The sequence below is a fragment of the Protopterus annectens genome, chromosome 3.part0, assembly GCF_019279795.1.
Source record: "Protopterus annectens isolate FY-2018-M chromosome 3.part0, PAN1.0, whole genome shotgun sequence".
Classification (NCBI taxonomy): Eukaryota; Metazoa; Chordata; order Ceratodontiformes; family Protopteridae; genus Protopterus; species Protopterus annectens.
The window spans coordinates 1,594,703,057-1,594,725,377 of NC_056731.1; the positions used below are offsets into that span (position 1 = coordinate 1,594,703,057).

Consider the following 22,321-nt stretch of genomic DNA (forward strand, 5'->3'; position numbering starts at 1 on the left):
TCCTGCCAGGCTCCCAAAACTCACTGGCAGACATCTTAAGCAGAAGCCTCCTAGACCCATACGAGTGGCAGCTAGACCACAGCACCTTCACCATTGTAACTCAGAAATGGGACACCCCGAAGGTGGACCTCTTTGCCTCCCACAACAATCACCAGCTATATGTCGCATATAGTCTACTTCGAGGCGATCTCTGCTTAACATACAAGGCCATGTCAAACCCAGAGATGGTGGAAATGCTACACTTAAAGAAATCCCAATCCCTCAGAGCCACATGTTCCAGGGATCTAAATCTTATCACAATAAACAAAACATGCTGGAGGAATAGGTTCCTGACCCAGAGACTCACCAGACTCTGGAATAGACTGCCCATACATGTCAAGCAGAGCTGCTCTTTGGCCCTCTTCAAAAGGAACCTTGATGATTGGATGGGAGAAAGGAAATTCACCCCGGGGATCACGTCGGTCGCCCTGCTAGTCTGGGGTCCAGGGAAGTAAATAGTGTGGGAAGAAATAGCCAGGGAATTGTTATGGCTAGGCTTGTATAGGCCCTAGGGCCGATGGCCTAGTACCAACCTCTGAACCAGCTTAGCAAATTCTGCACCAGGGAACCTCACAGCAAGGCCTGGAAAGTGGATGCCCTATCCTTCCAATGGGTAAACCTCTCAATCTATGCATTTCCCCATCTACCTTACTTTCAAGGGTACTACTCAAAATAAGTGAGGAAAAATCAAGAGCAATCTTGATTGCCCCAGACTAGCCATGCCAGCACTGGTGTACCCACTGCTGCGCAGTCTGTCACCCCTGCCACCATGGCACCTACCTCAGGTCCCAACTCTCCTGACCCCAGCAGAATGGAAAATTCATGCATCCACAATTGCAGACCCTGAACCTGGTAGCCTGGCTTATTCCCTGACCTCTCCTCCAGTTGCCAGCCTAAGCAAGCAAGTCCTGGATGTTATATGCGAGGCCAGACGCCCCAGCACTAGAAAATCCTATGCTGACAAGTCGAAAAGGTATTGCACCTGGATCCAGGCTAAAGGAGCTGAAACAGCACAGCCCTCCCTACCTCTCATCTGGATTACCTAGAAGACCTACTACATGGGCCTATCCTTTTCTTCTATTAAAATTCATGCCTCTGCCATGTCTGCTCATTGCAGCACAGAGCCGCCTCTCGTTTCTCACCCTCTCATCAAACAGTTCCTAGGAGGGGCTAACAATTTAAGGCCACCCAGAAGAGTTCCTACCCCAGCTTGGGACCTTAACTTTGTGTTGGGAAAGCTCGCACTACCCCCCGTTGAGCCTGCAGCTTTAGGAGAGTTAAAATTCCTCTCTTGGAAAACAGCCTTGCTTCTGGCCAACACTTCAGCTAGAAGAGTTTCAGAGCTACAAGCACTCATGGCTGTAGAGCCCTTTATCATTTTTCATGCTGACATGGTCTCCCTCAGGACTAACCCAACTTTCATGCCTAAAGTGGCTCTCAACCAATCAATTCATTTGCTCATCTTTTTCCCTAACCCACAAAACAAAGGGGGAAGAATTCTGCATCCTCTAGATGTGCACAGACGGCTCATATTCTACCTGGAATAGGACTAAATATTTTAGGAAAACTGACCAGTTGCTAGTCAGCTTTGCAGCAGGGGTAGAGGGCAAGGCCATATCCAAACAAACAATCTACAAATGGATAGCATACTGTATCCGTTTCTGCTACAAATACCACGGGAAACCACCCCCTAAGGGGGTCAGAACACATTCCACCAGGGCAACATCCACCTCTGCAGCTTTTCTCAGAGGGGTCCCTACCAGGGACATCCTGGAGGCTGCAACATGGAGTTCTGTTCATACCTTCACCAAGCATTACCACCTGCCTATCATACCTTCACCAAGCATTACCACCTGCCTATCTTTTCCAAATCCAGGGTAGGCTTTGCAACCGCAGTCTTGCAAGGCATCCTAGCCAGCCCCCAGTCTTCTTGACTGCTTCTACCCTTTTCTTCAGCTTTGAGAATCAACCCAAGTGTGATGACTGCAACAGTGAAACACGAAGAACATAGTACAGATGTTCTTCGTGTTTCACTATTGCAGTCATCACACTTGGGCAATCTGCCGGTAGGTAGCCCTCAGTTGGCCCGAATACCAGAGACTTAGTATTTCTGCATTGGTTGCTGCCGCTCCAGGACTGACGGCAGGTTGTCTGGTATATAAAAACAGGCAGCTGACGCCATTACATCAGTCTTTCTTGCTGAGGAGGTCAAAGCAGAAGCAGTTCGCAAGTGCAGGTCGGCCGCTACCTAAGTTTTCGTTTGCAAATTGAATCATCCTGAAGTCTTCTAAAGCTAAGTACCCCGTTGGGGATCCTTTTTTCCTGCTCTAACCGATGTCAGAAAAAGTTAATTGTCTTGTCTGTGGAAAGCAAATACCACACTGAGATTTTCATTCTTACTGCATCATCTGTCTAAGCCCAGACCACGACGTTACTTCGCTGTCTGTTTTGTGCCTTGTTCAACGCCCGATCCAGTCATCATCGGGCCCTTATTGTCGCTAAATACTTTCTATGTTCTTCCCGTTTCACTGTTGCAGTCATCACATTTGGGTTATCTCTTTGCAGGTAGCCCTCAGCCGGCCTGAATACCAGAGTCTTCGGATTTATGCTTCAGATGCTGTCGCTTCTTCCATGACGTCAGGTCATCAGGGGTATAAAACATGCAGCCGAAGCCATTACATCGGTCTTTCTTGCCGTGCGGTGCATGAAGCAGAAGCAGTTCGCAAGTGCCGGTCATCTGACTCCTGAAATTTTCATTTTCGAATTTCATACCTGAAGTCTTCAAAAAGATAAGTACCCTGTTGGGGATCCTTTTTTCTTGCTCTAAGTGATGTCAGAAAAAATTAACCTTTGTCTTTCCTGTGGAAAGCAAATACCTCATAGAGATTTTCATTCTTACTGCGTTACCTGTTTAGGCCTTGACCACGACGTCCCTTGCTGTTGGATGTTCTTCGTGTTTCACTGTTGCAGTCATTACACTTGGGTTATCCTGCTGGCAGGCTACCCTCAGTCGGCCTGAATTCCAAAGTCTAGGTCTGGCGTCGGTTGCTGTCGCCTCTTCCCTGACGTCAGAGTGCCAGGGGTATAAAAGATGCAGCCGACACCATTTTCTTCAGTCTTTCTTGCCGCGCAGTGCCCGAAGCATAAGCAGTTCGCAAGTGCCAGTCGGACGACATCTGAGATTTTCGTGTTCGAATTTCAGATCCGAAGTCTTCAAAAGCTAAGTACCCCGTTGGGGAAACGATGTTCATCGTGCATACAGCTGCAGTAATCACAGATGCGTTTTCTGCCGTCAGGCGGTCCCTCGGTCGGCCGAATTCCAAAGTCTTGGTCCGGCGTCGGTTGTCGTCGCTTTCTCTTCTGACGACAGTGAGGCCAGAGTATATAAGACACAGCCGACGCCATGTTCTTCAGTCTTTTTGCCGTGCGGTCAAGCAGAAGCAGTTTGCAAGTGCCGGTCGGCCAGCTCCTGAATTACAAAATTTTGGAAACCAAGTCTTCATTAAAACTAAGTACCGTTGGGAAACTTTTCTTGCCTCAGACCGATGTCAGAAAAAGTTAATAATTGTATTTCTTGTGGGAAGCAAATACCGCATAAGGATTTCCATTCCCTCTGCATACCTTGTTTAGGCCCAGACCACGACGTCTCGGGCTGTCGCTTTTGCGCTACCTTCAATAAACGCACTATTAAGCGTCGGGCGGAGTTCGCCCAACACTATTTTGGTAAAGCTTTTGATTATAAAATGTTGTCGGACACCACTACCGCTTTGTCCAAAAACGCAAGGAAAAGGACCGACACGCGAGGCCCGCGGTCCCCGCCGACACCACGCCAAAACAGGCTACACGTGGTCCGGTTCTCAAGTACAACAGCCTCATGGACAGGCCTCCATGCCCCCCAGCATACCATGAGGGAACATTTTCACTGGGAGAGCCAAGATTTTCAGAATCTAAGAAAAGGTTCCAACACAGGCCCCTAGCTATTCCACCTGTGTTAGACATTGTAGATGATGTAGGTTCCTGACTCTCATAAATTCCTTTTCAAAAACCCTGCTGCTGACCCAGAAACCATCTCTCAGGGTCCCAAAGGGGTCAAGGCTTCCGCTGCAAAAATCCCTACCCCCTCAGACAGGGATTCTAGGGCATTGGACAAATGGGGAAAAAAGATTTACACTTCTGCTACCTTGGCTATAAGAGCTTTAAATTGTCAGTTTCATTTGCTCAAATATCAGCAATATATTATGTCACTGCTTAAAAAGAAAATGTTGATAAATTCTGAATGTGCAGAAAACAAAGAAATGCAGGATTTATTGCATGCTGCTGAACAAGTTGGAAAACATACTTTGCAATGTGATTTTGATTCTTTGGAGGGCTCCTGCAGGGCCGCTGTTACGGGTTCTATCATCAGGCGGCATGCTTGGTTAAAGGAACAAAATCTGCCTGATCATGTCAAAGCAAAATTATTAGATGCTCCATTACAGCATGATACCTTGTTTGGTGTTAAAGCAGAAGAGGTGTTAAAGAAAATGGAGGACAAAGCTAAATCTATGCAAACGGTTAAGGATTTCTTGCAGGTACAGCCACCTATATTTAGCAGACACTGACCTACAAAGAATTGGTCCTTTCCAGTGTCAGACAGACCACAAAGGGTCAGATACAGACGCCCGAGAGGCAGATCCCATCCCCAAGGTTCGTACAGGTCTAAACAATGGGGTGCTTCTACCTCCAAACATGGAGAAGATGAATCACAGCCATACAGGAAACCGTCCCAATGACTTTCCCCCTGCCTGCACCAAGCACTTATTTTCTGGCAGCATCTTTAGGGGGAAAACTAGCACTTTTATCTCAAAATTGGCACATAATAACCCAGGACAAATGGGTCCTAGACATAGTGTCACAAGGCTACAATTTTCACTTCCATACCCTGCCAAGGACAGACTGTTGGCCAGACCTGCAAAAACATCAATGGGCAGAGGCACAAAAGCAAGTCTCATCCCTCATGGACATGAGAGCCATTCAACAAATACCAGAGCAAGAGCAGGGACAAGGATTTTATTCAAGACTTTTCTTGGTCCCAAGAAAGGACAAGACCTGGAGACCAGTATTGGACCTATCTATTCTAAACACATTTCTGGATATACCAAAATTCAAAATGTTGACTCTACAGCATCTTCTGCCCATGCTGGGCAAGAAGGCTTGGCTTGTGACTTTAGACCTAAAAGAGGCATACTTGCATGTCCCAATCAGACCAACATGCAGAAGATACCTCAGATTCAAAGCTGGCTCAATGCACTACCAATTGTCTGCACTGCCCTTTGGCTTATCTACTGCGCCCAGGGTCTTCACAAAGTGTCTGGCACCAGTAATTGCATTCTGCAGACAAAGAGGAATACAAATATATCCTTACTTGGACGACTGCCTCATTCAAGCAGAGAACAAGGACATTCTACTACAGCATCTGGCGTTTGTAAAGAGATTTCTAACAGGCCTAGGGTACACGATCAACGAAAAGAAATCAAAACTAGTACCCTCTCAAGAGATAATATTCCTGGGTGCAAGCTTAAATACAACTGCCCAGATGGCTTATCTCATGCTAGACAAACAAAGACAACTGACTACCTATTTCAACCTGTTGGCAACAAAGGCCCAGTTATCTGCAAGAAAAATTCTTCAGGCTTGGGCTTCATGGCATCCTGCATTCTACTAATTCCATATGCGAGACTGCATATGAGGAAACTTCAATGGTACCTAAAAAGTGTTTGGATTCAACATTGCCACAGTCTGAAAACAATAATTACCCTCATTCCCTGCCTGCAACAGGAGTTTCGATGGTGGGCAAAGGCTTATCACCAGAACAAGGGGCAGCCATTCACTTTACCCCCAGCCAGGCAAACATTAACAACGGATGCATCAGATTATGTCTGGGGGGCCCCACATGGCAGGAAGGAGTATTCAAGAGACTTGGTCCGCAAAACAAATGCATCTACATATCAATCAAAAAGAGATGCTAGCTGTTCAAAATGCCCTGACAGCCTTCAAGGACCTACTTCATCCGGGACAGCTACTGATAAAGACAGACAACACCACGGTCATGTGGTATATAAACAAGCAGGGAGGCACTCATTCCTACCCCCTTTGCAGACTAGCCATGACTTTATGGGACACAGCATTGACTTACCAAGTACATCTGCAGGCACAATTCCTGCTAGGAAAGATAAATACTCTGGCAGACTAACTAAGCAGAAACCTCATGGATCCCCATGAGTGGAAACTGGATCAAGTCTTCAGCATGATAACAAGGAAATAGGGATGCCCAGAGATAGATCTATTTGCCTCTCCTCACAACTACCAACCAAAAAGATTCTGCACAAGGACTTATCACAGACAAGCATGGAAAGTGGACGCCCTGTCTTTCAGCTGGAAAAACTTAGCAGTATATGCCTTTCCTCCACTGCCTCTCCTCCCCAAGGTACTCCTCAAGGTCAGACAAGAGAAGCCAAAAATGATACTGATTGCCCCAGACTGGCCCCGCCAGTACTGGTATCTAATTCTAAAGGAACGTGTCTCAATGCCCGCCTTGGACCTTGCCTCAGATACCTCATCTACTATCCCAACAAGACAATCGGATCCTGCACAGCCAGCTAAAGACCTTAAATCTGGCAGCATGGCGGGTAATGTAGTCATACAAAACTCGCCCCTCACTAAAGCTGTGATGGATGTCATTTTGGAGGCCAGAAGCCCTAGTACCAGAAAATCTTACGCTGGAAAATGGAAGAGATTCTGTGCTTGGAACCAGACACAAGGAATTGACACAGCTGTACCAAATATTCCTCAGAGTTTGCAATACTTAACTGAGATGCTGGACAAAGGCCTATCCTTTTCATCAATTAAAATTCATGCCTCTGCCATTTTGGCTCATTACAATACAGAGCCACCAATCTTTTCTCATTTTTTTGTTAAGGCAGTACCTCAGAGGAGCCAAAAACATAAGGCCTCCAAGGAGATCACCAATACCTTCATGGGACCTCAATTATGTCTTGGAAAAACTCACCCTGCCTCCTTTTGAGCCAGCCTCTACAGCTGATGTAAAGTTTTTATCTTGGAAAACAGCTCTGCTCCAAGCAATAACTTCTGCAAGGCGAATCTCAGAGCTACAGGCTCTCATGGCTGTGGAACCTTTTATCATTTTTTATCCAGACAGGGTTTCTTTGATGACAAACCTGACATTCATGCCTAAGGTAGTCTCCAGTGTGGCCCTTAACCAAGCTATTCATCTGCCTACTTTCTATCCAAACCCACAGAATAAGGGGGAGAGAATTCTGCATTCTTTGGACATACACAGACAACTACGCTTCTATCTGAACAGAACCAAAGCTTTCAGAAAGACGGAGCAACTACTAGTGGCATATGCTGCAGGATCACAAGGAAAGGCTATCTCAAAGCAGACTGTTTCTAAGTGGATAGGCCACTGCATTCGTTTCTGCTCTTCACAACATGGCAAGCCAGTGCCTAAGGGCATTAGGCAACATTCAACCAGAGCAGCAGCCACTTCAGCAGCTTTCCTCAGGGGAGTACCAACCAAAGACATGTTAGAGGCTGCTACCTGTAGTTCAGTGCACACATTTGCAAAGCACTATCATTTACCACTCTACTCTAAATCCAGGGCAGGCTTTGCCACTACAGTTCTGCAGGGCCTCATAGCCGCTCCTAATGCTATATTAGCTCCAGCCTCCCAACCATAACTTTGGGATTCAGCCCAAGTATAATGACTGCAACAGTGAAACACGAAGAACATAGTACAGTTGTGTACACTTACCATAAATGTAGATGTTTGAGTGTATTCACTGTTGCAGTCCAGGTTACCCACCCACCATCCCCCATTTCTTTGCTGGAACTTATCTGCACTTCTCTAATCTATACAACCTATGTGGTGCATTTGCTTGTAGATGAAGGTATTATATATTTTGGTGCATGCATGTTTTATTGGCATATTTTTTAGCCTACCCTTTTGGGGGCACCTGACATCTGGGGCAAGAAAAACTGAAGAAAATGGCGTCGGCTGCATCTTTTATACCCCTGGAGCTCTGACGTCAGGGAAGAGGCGACAGCAACCGACGCCGGACCTAAACTTTGGAATTCAGGCCGACTGAGGGTAGCCTGCCAGCAGGATAACCCAAGTGTAATGACTGCAACAGTGAATACACTTGAACATCTACTTTTATGGTAATTGTACACAACTGTACTTTTTATGCCCTGTTCAACGACAGAACTATTCGTCGTTGGGCTATTTTTGTAGCTAAATACTTTCGGTGTCGATCTCCGTACTCCGAAATGGCTTCGTTAAGCCGTCTGACTTCTGATCTCCCAAAAAAAACATAAGGATAAAGACAGAGACTGACCGCATAGGTCCAAAACTGCCGACAACGCTTCCAATAAGCTAGTCGCCAGTTCGCCGGTACTCAGTTAGGCACTTTCGCAGCTCCTGATACCCACTACTACAGATTCGCAGGCCTCTACTGAGACCCGTTTGGAGTCCGGTATGCCGCGAGATGCTTCTTTGACTATGGAACCTGCGGATGTCTCTACCTTGGATCGGTCCGGAGCCGCTGTGCTGGTACTGGCTTCTGAGGGTGTATTCAGGCCTACCGGTTTTCATATCAAACTGACGACTTCGTTTCAAGCTAAAAATACTGAATTCCTCAGGCCTAAAGCTTGCACTAAACCTAGAAAACAGATGACCAAAGCGCATTCTCAGGCCCATATGCCTCAAAAACAAATGATTAGAATGGCTGAAGACCTTATTACCTTAATTTGGGGAAGCCCAGCCTTCCCCCTCTAAGAGACATAGAACTGATTTTCTTTGTGATTCTTCTGATCAGGAATCTGATATCTCTGTTCCTTCTGACTACCAGGATTTACCCTTATCTACGTATGAGGATTCTGATGCAGAGGATTCCATTCCCTCTGCTTCCCCTCCAGAAGATTTTTCTTTTGGTGAAATCTTGCATACCCTTAGGGAGCATTTCCACTGGGAAAGCCAGGACTGTTCTCAATCCAAAAAGAGAAGTTTTAAACCTGCCTCAACCCAGACCTCTAGCTATCCCTCCTGTTCTGGAGATTGTAGATGTTATCTTGGAATCCAGCCTTACCCCAGACACTTTGTCTCCATCTCCCAGGAAACCTGACCGGTACTACAGGGTACCTGACTCTCTCAAATTCCTTTTCAAGAATCCTACTGCGGATCCACAGACCATTTCCCAATGACCAAAAGGCATGAAGGCTACTACTGCCAAAAATCCTACCCCTTCTGATAGGGATTCTATAGCTTTAGACAGACTGGGTAAGAAGGTATATACTTCTGCCACTTTGGCCATTAGGGCTTTAAATTACCAGTTTCATATGTTAAAGTATCAGCAGCATATTATGGGCTTAATTAAACAGAAAATGATGTTGATTCCTGACTGTGCTGAACACAAAGATTTACAAGAGTTAATGCACTCTGCTGACCAAGTAGGTAAACATACTTTGCAATGTGGTTTTGATGCTTTAGAAGCATCTTGCAGGGCTGCTGTCACTGGTCTGTACTTAGAAGGCATGCTTGGCTTAACGAACAAAACTTGCCAGATCATGTTAAAGCTAAATTACTGAATGCACCCTTACACCAAGAGCGCTTTTTTGGCAACAAAGCAGAAGCAGTCCTCAAAAGGATGGAGGTAAAAGCTAAATCTATGCAAAACTGTTAAAGATTTCTTTCAAGTACAGCCACCTAGATTCAGTAGGCATTGGCCTTCAAAGAAGTGGTCCTTTCCAGTCCCTTCCAGGCCTTCTCCATCCAAACCCAGGAGCAGCAGACCACCAAGGCTTCAATCTCAAGCTATGCACAGATCTAAGCAGTGGGGGGGCACTTCCAAAGCAGGGAGTAGTAAGCCAACGCCTTTGGAAAAATGGCACAATGACTTATCCTTAACTCTAGCAAGCCTTGCTCAGCTACTTGCTCCCTTAGGAGGAAAGCTTGCCCTGCATGCAAAAAAAACTGGGAACTCTTTACCCAAGACAAGTGGGTTTTAAACAGTTTCCCTAGGATACAGATTCCACTTCCACTCACACCTAACCCCAAATGGATGGCCAGACCTTCCCCCAAACTAGTGGGCAGAGGCCCAAAAACAAGTGCTCTCTCTCCTCAGTATCAGGGCTATTCATCCTGTTCCAGCAGAACAAAGAGGATAAGGTTTTTATTCAAGACTGTTCCTGGTTCCCATAAAAGACAACTCCTGGCGTCCTATCCTGGACCTTTCTGTTTGCAACACCTTTCTGGTGGTTCCAAAATTCAAAATGCTAACTCTTCAGCAGCTTCTTCTATGCTAGCCAAGGATGCCTGGCTGGCAACTCTAGACTTAAAAGAAGCTTACCTGCACATCCCAATAAGGGAATCCTGCAGAAAATTCCTACACTTCAGGGCAAGCTCTGTGCACTATCAGTTCTGTGCATTGCCCTTTGGCTTATCTACTGTGCCCAGGGTTTTTACAAAGTGCATAGCTCCAGCCATTTCATTTTCCAGGCAGAGAAATGTTCAGATTTACCCATATTTGGACGATTGCCTGATTCAGGCAGAAAGTCAGGACTTGCTATTGCAGCACCTGGCATTTGTAAAGAGACTTCTAACTTCACTGGGATACGCCATCAATGAGAAGAAATCGCACCTATTCCCCTGCCAGCAGATTGTATTCCTGTGAGCAAGCATTCCTCACTCCAGAGAAACAAGTTCATTTGACTACCTACTTCACTCTCCTGGCCACAAAAACCCAGCTATCTGCAAGGAAAATCCTGCAAGCCCTGGGGTTCATGGCCTTTTCCATTCTGTTAATTCCATATGCAAGACTGCATATGAGGAAACTTCAGTGGTATCTAAAAAGTCTGTGGTGTGAACATTCTCAGGACCTGGAAACAATGATTCCTATTATCCCTTGTCTAAGGGCAGAGTTCCTTTGGTGGGCAGAGGCCTGCTACCACAACAAGGGACTCCCTTTCACTCTACCCCCTGCCGCCCAAACCCGAACAACAGACACATCAGACTATGCATGGGGCCTCACATGGCAGGGCAGTGCATTCAGGGCAAATGGAACCCAAAACAGATGCACCTGCATATCAATCAAAAAGAAATGTTAGCTGTACAGAATGCTCTGACAGCCTTCAGAGACCTTATTCTTCAAGGACAACTATTGGTAAAGACAAACAACACCACAGTTATGTGGTACATAAACAAGCAGGGGGGGGAACCCATTCCTACCCACTCTTCAGACTAGCCATGGCTCTGTGGAACACAACCTTGAGCTACCAAGTGAACCTACAAGCTCAATTCCTGCCAGGTAAACTAAATTCACTGGCAGACAGCTTAAACAGAAATCTCATGGACCCACACGAATGGAAACTGGAACCCAAAATATTCAAGCTCTTGGGGGACTCCAGAGGTAGACCTGTTTTCCTCCCCTGAGAACTACTAATTCAACAAATTCTGCACCAGAACTCACCACAGTCAAGCTTATAAAGTCAATGCACTGTCCTTTACCTGGGAAAGCCTCTCAGTTTATGCCTTTCCCTCTCTGCCTCTCCTCTTGAAGGTTCTACTAAAGATCAAACAGGACAAGCCAAGGACGGTACTGATTGCACCAGACTGACCACGCCAGCACTGGTACCTCCTTTTGCGCAGTCTGACAGTATTACAACCTTGGCACCTGCCTCAGACCCCTTTCCTGCTGTCCCAGAAGGTGGGCCAGATTATGCACTCTCAGCTTCAAACCCTGAACCTTGCAGCCTGGCTAATTCCCTGACCTCACCTCCAGCAACCCTCAGTAAGCAGGTGCTGGATGTCATTCTTGAGGCAAGGAGGCCTAGTACTAGAAAATCCTATTCAGAAAAGTGGAAGAGATACTGTTCATGGAGCCAGGCTCAGGGGATGGGCACAACGGTGCCCAGCTTACCTCATATTCTAGATTATTTAACAGAAATGCTCCACAAGGGCCTATCTTTCTCTTCAGTTAAGATTCATGCCTCTGCCATATCAGCACATTATAATACTAATCCACCCTTCTTCTCTCATCCCCTGCTAAAACAATTCCTTAGAGGGGCCAAAAATTTATGACCCCCCCCCCCCCCCAGAAGGGCTCCCACTCTAGCCTGAGACCTTAACTTTGTATTGGAAAAACTCATTCTTCCCCCCTTTGAACCAGCTGCTACAGCAAAGTTGAAATTCCTTTCTTGGAAAACAGCTTTACTTCTAGCCATCACTTCAACAAGAAGAGTGTCTGAACTGCAGGCCCTCATGGCAGTGGAACCCTTCATTATCTTCCATGCGGACAGGGTTTCCCTCAGGACTAATCCATCCTTTATGCCCAAGGTAGTGTCTAGTGTGACACTAAACAAGTCCATTAATTTCCTTACTTTTTTCCCTTAATACTCAGAATAAAGGGGAAAGGATACTGCATTCTCTGGACATACACAGCTTAGATTCTATTTGGACAGGACTAAGCTTCTCAGAAAATCTGACCAGCTGCTAATTAGCTTTGCTGCAGGGGCAGAGGGGAAGGCCATTTCAAAGCAAACCATTTCCAAATGGATAGCATATTACATCCATTTCTGCTACAAACACCATGGAAAACCTACCCCACAGGGGAAGAGAACACATTCCACCAGGGCTGCATCTGCCTCTACTACATTTCTCAGAGGAGTCCCCACCAGGGACATCCTGGAAGCTGCAACCTGGAGCTCTGTACATACTTTTACCAAGCATTACCACCTGCCTATCTTTTCTAAATCCAGAGTTGGATTTGCCAAAGCAGTTTTACACTGCAGTCTTGTAGGGCCTTATAGCTGGTCCTAATGCTATCTAACTGCCTCCTCCCTTCCTTAGCTTTGGGAATCAACCCAAATGTGTTGACTGCAACAGTGAAACATGAAGAACATAGTACAGTTGTGTATACTTGCCATAAATGTAGATGTTCGAGTGTATTCACTGTTGCAGTCCTGGTTACCCTCCCTCCAGCCCCCTGACTTCTCGTTGACTTTTACTTTTCCTCCTTGTTTGGCATATATCATGTGTATTTGCTTTTTGCTGGGGGTGTTCCATACAATATAATTGCTTCCTATTATGGGGGCACCTGATATCTGTGGAAAAGAAAAACTGAAATAATGGCATCGGCTGCATGTTTTATACCCCTGATGACTTGACGTCATGGAAGAAGTGACAGCATCTGACGCTCAAATCCGAAGACTCTGTTATTCAGGCTGGCTGAGGGTTACCTGCAGGCAGATAACCCAAATGTGATGACTGCAACAGTGAATACACTCGAACATCTACATTTATGGTAAGTGTACACAACTGTACTTTCTCAATATCCGTATTCCGAAATGACTTCGGGAAGCCATCCGACTACCGATATTCTGAAAAAATGTAAGGATAAAGAGAGACGGACCACACAGGTTCAAAGCTGCCGACGACGCTTCGGTTAAGCTGGTCACCAATTCACCGGTATTCAGTGAGGCGCTTTCGCAGCCCCTGATGCCCGCTTCACTGGATTCGCAGGCCTCTACCGAGACCAGTTTGGAGTCTGGTATGCCGTGAGATTCTTCTTCGACTCTAGAACAGGTGGATGTTTCTACCTTGGATGGGTCCGGAGCCGCTGAGCAGGCACCAGCTTTTGAGGAAGTTCTTCGCATTACCAATGTTCGACACAAACCGAATACTTCAGTTCTGTCTAAAACTACCGAGTTTCTAAGGCCAAGAATATGCGCTACGCCTAGAAAAATGAAAAAAGCGCATGCAGCATCCTTGCCACAAAATAAAATGCCTAGAATGGCAGAAGACCTTATTATGCTGATTAGGGGAAGTCAGCCTTCCCCTGCTAAGAGAAAGGGGCCATTCCCCAGCAGCTTCAACAGACCAAGAGTCTGACTACTCTGAGGTTTCTGATTATGAAGACATGCCCTTATCCGCTTATGAGGATTCTGATGCAGAGGAATCCATTCCCTCTGCCTCTCCACCAGAGGATTTTTCTTTTGGTAAAATCTTACATACTTTAAGAGAGCACTTCCACTGGGAATGCCAAGATTATCCTCCGTCCAAAAAGAGACTCAGAGAATTTCTGGACTTGCCACAACACAGGCCTTTAGCAATACCATCAGTCCTGAAAGGTGTTGTTGATGTCTTCATGGAATCCAGTCTTACTCCTGCCCCTTGGAAACCAGACAGGTACTACAGAGTACCTGACTCTCTCAAATTTCTTTTCAAAAATCCTACTGCTGACCCAGAGATCATTTCCCAGGGGCCTGAGGGTATCAAGGCAACTACAGCTAAGAATCCCACCCCTTCGGACAGGGATTCCAGAGCTTTGGACAGATGGGGTAAGAAAGTATATACCTCTGCAACTCTTGCCATTAGGACTTTGAATTGTCAGTTTTACGTGCTGAATTACCAACATATTATGGAACTTGTTAAGCAAAAAATAGCTACCTTTACTAACTGTGCAGAAAATAAAGAATTGCAAGAGCTTATGCATTCTGCAAACCAAGTCAGCAAGCATACATTGCAGTGTGGCTTTGACGCCCTAGAAGCATCTTGCAGGGCAGCAGTCACTGGTTCTGTACTGAGAAGGCATGATTGGCTTAAGGAGCAGACCTTGCCAGATCATGTCAAATCCAAGTTACTAGACACTCCTTTGAACAAGGAAGATCTGTTTGGCACCAAAGCAAAAGATGTTCTTAAAAAGATGGAAGAAAAAGCTAAATCTTTGCAGTCAAAGAATTCCTGCAAGTACAGCCTCCTAGATTCAGTAAGCATTGTCCCTCGAAACATTGGCCCTTTCCAGCTCCCTCAAGGCCATCTCAAACTAGACCCAGGGGAAACGGATCGCCCAGACTACATTCTCATGGTATGCAGAGATCTAAGCACTGGAGTGCCTCCACTTCTAAAGCAGGGAGTGCTAAACCACCCCCTTTCGGAAGAATTCCCAATGACTGCTCAACTCCACTCCCCTCCTCTGCCCAACTGCTTGTGCCCCTAGGGGGAAAACTTGCCCTTCATGCAAAAAACTGGATTCCAATCACGAAAGACCCGATGGGTCCTCAACATTGTATCCTAGGGATACACATTTTACTTCCACTCACTGCCAACCCCAAAAGGGTTCCCAGACCTCCCTCTAAACCAGTGGCAGAGGCTCAAAACCAAGTCCAATCCCTGCTCTCTATAAGGGCAATTCAATAGGTCAAGGGTTCTGTTCTAGACTTTTCCTGGCACCCAGAAAAGAGGGCACTTGGCACCCAATCCTGGATCTTTCCATTCTCAACACCTTCCTGGTGGTACCAAAATTCAAAATGCTCACCCTGCAGCAGCTTCTACCTATGCTAGCCAAGGATGCCTGGTTAGTCACCCTAGACTTAAAAGAAGCCTGAGGGAGTTGTGCAGAAAATATCTACGTTTCAGGGCAGGATCTATGCATTATCAGTTCTCTGCACTTCCCTTTGGCTTATGCACGGCTCCTAGAGTATTCACAAAATGCCTGGCCCCAGCCTTTGCTTACTGCAGACAGAGAAATATTCAAATTTATCCATACTTGGACGACTGCCTGATTCAGGCAGACAGTCAGGAAATGCCCTTGCAGCACCTGACATTTGTAAAAAAAAACCTTCTAACCTCCCTGGGGTACACCATCAACGAAAAGAAATCAAAACTAGTCCCCAGTCAAAAGATTGTATTCCTGGGTGCAACCTTTGACACAGCATCCCAGATGACATTCTTCACTCCAGAAAAACAAGCCTATCTGACAGGCTATTTTACTCAAATGGCCACCAGAACCCAGCTATACCCAAGGAAAATCCTGCAGGCCCTAGGGTTCATGGCCTCATGCAGCCTACTAATTCCATGTAACAGACTGCATGTGAGGAAACTTCAATGGTACTTGAAAAGTCTTTGGTGCTAAAATTCTCAGGACCTGGAAACTGTCATTCCCATAATACCCAGTCTAAGGACAGAGTTCCTTTGCTGGGCAGCAGCATGCAACCTCAAGAAGGGACTGCCCTTTACCCAACACCACGCCGCCCAGACCCCAACCACAGACGCATCAGACTATGCAGGGGGGCACATATGGACGGCAAGTGCCTTCAGGGCGACTGGAGCCCAAATCAAATGCATCTGCATATCAACCAGAAAGAGATGCTAGCTGTGCAGCACGCTGTGACAGCTTTCAGATCCTTTTTCTCTCCAGGACACCTGCTAATAAAAACAGACAACACCACAGTTATGTGGCACATCAACAAGCACAGGAGAACCCACTCTTACCTACTCTGCAGGCTAGCCATGGCCCTGTAGAAAACTGCCTTGGACATGCAGGTCCATCTGCAAGCTTAATTCCTGCCAAGCAGACGAAACTCACTGGCAGACGATTTAAGCAGAAATCTCCTAGACCCACACGAGTGGCAACTAAAGCCACGCACCTTCAACCTTCTGATTCAGAAATGGGGGACCCCAGAAGTGGATCTCTTTGCCTCCCCCTGCGATCACCAACTCAGCAGATTTTGCACCAGGGCACCTCACAGCAGAGCCTGGAAAGTGGATGCCCTATCCTTCCAGTGGGTAAATCTCTCAATCTATGCCTTTCCCTTTCTGCCTCTCCTCTCAAGAGTATTGCTCAAGATAGGACAGGACAGACCAAGGACAATTCTGATTTCCCCAGACTGGTCATGCCAATACTGCTACCCACTCCTGCGAAGCTGGTCACCGGTGCCACCCTGGCACCTACACCAGAACCCAACCCTGCTCTCTCAGCAGGGGGGACAGATCTTGCATCTGCAACTGCAAACCCTAAATCTTGCAGCCTGGCTTATTCCTTGAATTCTCCCACAGTAACCAGCCTAAGCAAGCAGGTGCTGGATGTCATCCTTGAAGCCAGAAGACCCAGTGCAAGGAAATCCTATGCTGCTAAGTGGAAAAGGTACTGCTCCTGTATTCAGTCTAAAGGAGAGGACACAACCCTGCCCTCCCTGCCTCTAATCCTGGATTACTTATCTACTCCACAGAGACCTATCCTCCTCCTCCATTAAGATCCATGCCTCTGCCATTTCTGCTTATTACAACACTGAGCCACCTCTCTTTTCTCACCCTCTTATCAAACAGTTCCTGAGAGGGGCAAAGAACTTAAGGCCGCCAAGGAGAGCACCCTTGGGTTGGGAAGGTGGCTTAATGGTAAAGGTGTTTGCCTTACAAACACAAGGTGCAAGGTTTGAGTCTCACAAGGAATAATTGGCTAGGCTTAAAATGGCTCACAAGGGCGTAGTACTAATCTATGAACCTATGAACCCACCCCTGCTTGGGACCTTAACTTTGTACTGGAAAAGCTCACGCTACCCACTTTTGAGCCTGCAGTATCAGCAGAGCTAATATTCCTCTCTTGGAAAACAGCCTTGCTTCTGGCCATCACTTCAGCTAGAAGAGTGTCTGAGCTATAAGCACTTATGGCTGTGGAACCCTTCAATCTGAAGTAGTTAACTTCATTTGGTCATCAACCTGTGGGTATCTGATCCGACCTGGATCCGAGCCGGCAGCTTTCCAAGCTAGAGATCCGAGCTCCAAACTCCAAGCTCCTCCCCTTTACCCATAACACCCTGCCACCTCCTTCCAGTCCTCATCTTGTTTGCCGCTGCTTGGTCAAGCACGAGTTTTCGAGCTCCTAGTGTTTTGAGGCAATTTGTGAGTGTATTTTTGCTTAAAAATCTCTCTAATAGTTTTAGTGTGTGTAGTTAGTTTAGATTAATAGTTTAAATCCCTTAGCTTTACTCCCTCGTAGTTTAACTCCTAGTAGGCCCCTCTTTTCCCTTAGGTGTTTGTGTGGGGCGTGTGTGTGTCTTTATCTAGGAATCGTGGCCGAGGCCCCAAAGGTCATCTTTTCTAAGTGCACTGAGTGTGGCCATAAGCTATCCCCAGCGGATGGCCACACTTAGTGTGTCCTCTGCCTGGGGGTACCTCATCTGACCTCAGGCTGCCAGATTTGCGCAGCGTTTAACCCCCGTACCCTGAGGAATATGAGGAATAAGCTGATTCTGGCGGGTCTCCTACCAGCGGAATCGACTTCTTCCGCCTCTCCCTCGGTGGCTACAGCCGCGGCTGCTCGGCCTGCTGTCCCCCCTCCCCTGGCTGTCCCCCCTCCCTGGCTGGGACTCAACCTCCCACCTCTTCCCAGGGAGAGAGGGAATCTAAAAAAGATGAGAGAGAGAGGAAAGCGAGAGAGGGAGAAAGAGAGAGAGAAAGAGAGGCACAGAAGCCACAAGCGGCTGGCTGACTCAGACCCCTCTGCCCCGCCTGCCAAAGTGCACTCATCGCCCCATAAGGTCTCCGGGCCTTCCTCCCCTCTGCTCCATTCTCCACGCTTCTCCCCGGAGCCGGAGGAGGAGGCCCGGCCATCTTCGAGGTCGTAGCAGCGGCCCTCCAGGCCAGCTTCGGCGGTATTTTCAAAGTCAACTCGTAGCCTCTCCAACGCTGATATGGACTGGATGATGCGTCGCTTTCTCCAAACCCAACTGCAGATGGGAGTGTTGCTGCCTCCCCCCCCCTCCGGGGGGGAGGGGTTCAACCCCACTTTTTGCCCCAATAGCTCCTTCTCCGACCCACTGTCGGGTTTCGGAGCCTTCGGATCCGAGGAGTCTCGGAGTCAGGGTGTCGGTGCCGATGGTTATCGCTACCTCGACACTGGCCATGCCCTCGAGTTTATCGGATCCCTTTATGGATCTGAGCTCTCAGGCCCGAGAGCTGTGCGTCGGATCCGAGGGGGCCACTTTGTCTTCGGCTCAGTTTCGGTCAGAGCACACTTCCCTCTCGGGTCCAAACACTTTGGCTCCGATGCCGATCCCCGCGCTGGATCCGAGGGTGTTAACCACGGAGCCCAGAGAGATTGGTTCACCCTCGACTTTCAATGTGGTGGAGAGGGTTCTCTCGAGAGGTTCGAGACCCCCTACTCTTTCTTCGGGATCCGCCCCCACTCCCTTGCAGCTTTGCTTGTCTTCCATCGTCCAGTCCCAGCGACCGCCTGCGTTGATGCCCCAGCTCGTTTCACTGGCGGAACATGACCCTGTTGGTGAACCCTCCTTGGACAGCCCCACCAAGGAGGTCCCTCACAAACGTACATGTAAGAGGAGGCACTTGGACTCCCCTGAGTCCCTCACAGAGGACACCGATTTGGAGGAAGGGGAAGGTTCCCCCAGGTCACCCCCTGAAGACGTCTCCTTTGGAGACATTATGGAAATGCTTCGCCAAAAGTGGGGGTGGTCAGCCCAAAAACCTTCCTCGGACGAGTCTGTATTCCTAGAGGCGTTTGCAGGCCCATCTACCTCTTGGGTGTCCCCTCCGGCCGACCCCCTGGTTGACCTCATCACTACCAGGGCATGGAAGGAACCAGACACTGTAGAGCCAATAGACACTCACAACAAAAGCTCTTCAGCTCCACAGGATAAGCAGCTAAATCCAAATAAGACAAAAGCCAGTTCACCAAAGCAGTTTATTCTCTGTAGATACTCTTCTCTAGCGCCTCGGCTACACAAAGCCTTCAAGGAGTCTTGAAGGCTTTGTGTAGCCGAGGGGCTAGAGAAGAGTATCTACAGAGAATAAACTGCTTTGGTGAACTGGCTGTTGTCTTATTTGGATTTAGCTGCTTATACTGTAGAGCCAATCCCCAGGAGGCCAGATAGGATTCTTAGTCCCCCCGCGGATAGGACTGCTTGGAGTAAGGGTTCCCCGGTAGGTGCCATGGTGGTGGCGGCAGCCACCAAGAAGGAACTTGCTCAGGATAGTTCCTCAGTCCATTACCCTGATAAATTGTCTTGGAAGATGGATCATATCGGGAAGCGGATGTTTGCTTCAGCTACCTTTTCCATAAGGGCGCTGAATTATTTGGCCCATGTAAATAGACTTCAGCGGGATCTGGTGAAAGAATACACTGAGCCTCCCCCTGAGTCCATTTCGGCCGAGGACAAACGGACCTTCTCGGCTCGCATGGCTACTCTGAAATCTGTATCAAACACGTCTGTGCGGTTACTCTCCCATGCCACGGAAGGAGCTGATAGAGACAGCGGGTCCGGCATCACCTTAAGGCGTCACGCCTGGCTCCGGCTTTGTGACTTTTCGGAACCTTTCAAGGCGCCCTTCGCGAACGCACCCTTTGACGGTTTTACCCTGTTCGGGAAGACCATCCGCGACACATTGGCTCAGAGCGAGAAAGACGGGAAGATGCTGTCTGCCGTTGGAATCCGCTTCTCGGCTCCTCAAAGGTCCTTTTCCAGGAACCAGAGAGGACAAAAAAAAGATGTGGTTCCGGAAGACTCAGCAGTCCCATTACGCTCCAGACCCTTCGTCCTTCAGAGGCAGAGCGGGACAAGGTGGACGCCGGCCCAAAGGCAGAGGGGGGACGAAAAATTTTGGGTCTCAGGAACCTTTTTCTGACCGACCCACGCAGCAGCCCTGAGGGGTTGCCCGACTGCTCCTCTCTGGAGGCAGTCGAGGGGTGTTTTTAAAACTACCTGGCTCAATGGGAGTCCATCACAACAGATTGCTGGGTACTTTGAATAATATCCAGAGGTTACTCAATCCCTTTCATAAACAACCTCCTCAGTCGAGGTACCTCCCCAATGTACCACCCAGTCAGAGGGAGGCTGCAGCTTTAGAGATAAAAAATCTGCTAGAAAAAAGAGCCATCCAGCACGTCCCCCCAGGCCAGTCTGGATTAGGCAATTAGTCCAGGTTCTTTTTGGTGCCAAAGAAGACGGTGGACTTAAGGCCGATTCTCGACCTTTCAACCATGAACATCTTCATTGCCAAGGAGAAATTCCAGATGGTCACGATTCAATCCATCCTGCCCCTTTTGCAGGAGAAGGACTGGATGTGCTCCATAGACCTCAAGGATGCATACTATCATATTCGCATGGCCAGACGATCCAGGAGGTTCCTCCACTTTTGGCTAGGGGCCAGTAATTACCAGTTTAGGGTCCTACCCTTCGGCCTCATCACAGCCCCCAGGGTGTTCACCAAGGTCATGGCAGTTGTAGTGGCCCACCTTAGACTTCAGGGAATACAGGTTTTTCCTTACCTAGACGATTGGCTCCTTACCTCCCCCACCAGGCATCTGCTCTGCTTAGCCAGGGATTGCTTCCTACTATTAGCATCCCAATTGGGGATCACCATAAACTTCAAGAAGTCATCCCTTCAACCAGTTCAAATCTTGGAGTTCATAGGGGCCAGAATAGACACACTTCAGACTAAGGCCTTCTTGACATCAGACAGACTTCGCAGTTTGACCCTACAAGTTCTAGCCCTTCTTCAGTCACCTGCCCCATCAGCGGAGTTAGTCCTGAGAGCTTTAGGGTCCATGGCAGCAGCAATCAATTTCACTCCCTTAGCTCGCTTGCACATGAGGGTTCACCAGTGGACTTTGCAGGTTCAGTGGTCCATCCTTCAGCACCCATTGGACTTACCAATTCCTGTCAGCAGAGTTTGCAGAAATTCCCTCATGTGGTGGCTCCAATCTCAAGAGCTTCGGGAAGGACGACTGTTTGTTATGCCGCAACCCCAAGCCACGGTGACCACGGACGCTTCCTGCCTTGGGTGGGGGGGCATTACGTGGGCAGAACTGTCCAAGGTATGTGGACTCAGACAGAGACCGTTCTGCATATAAATGTACTGGAGATGAGGGCGGTCCTTCTAGCGTTGCAAGCCTTTCACGCCTTTCTCCCTCCAGGGACTATTGCAATTCAAGTCAGACAACATGTCAGTGGTCTGGTATATCAACAAACAGGGGGGAACCAGGTCTTTCCCTATTTGCTGAGAGGCCATGAGAGTTTGGGATTGGACGATATCCACCAACCGTTTTCTGTTAGCAACACATACTCCGGGTCGGTCCAACATCCTAGCGGACAAACTGAGTCAAACTATCCTCTCGCTCTACAAGTGGTCTCTGAATCCTTTAGTAGCGAAACAGATCTTCAGCCTTTTTGCGATCTCTTCGCGTTGCCCTCCAACGCGAAGTGCAGTGAGTTTTTCACTCTAATCCCCCCTCTGGGGGAAGCCCCCAGAGACGCTCTAGTCCATGCTTGGTCACCCGGTCTTCTTTATGCTTATCCTCCTCTTCCGTTGATGACAAAATTCTTACAGAAAGCTCATCGGTTGGGAAACAAGATTATCCTCATAGCCACATTCTGGCCTCGTCAAGCCTGGTTCCCATGTCTAAGGTCTCATCTTATAGCTTCTCTCTGG

At 47.8% G+C, this 22,321-nt stretch overlaps 1 protein-coding gene across 1 annotated transcript in view; it reads left to right on the forward strand.

Annotated features, from left to right (window-relative positions):
- Positions 1-22,321, forward strand: part of MTDH (metadherin) — a 1,697,336-nt gene that overhangs the window by 513,792 nt on the left and 1,161,223 nt on the right. The window lies entirely within an intron of this gene.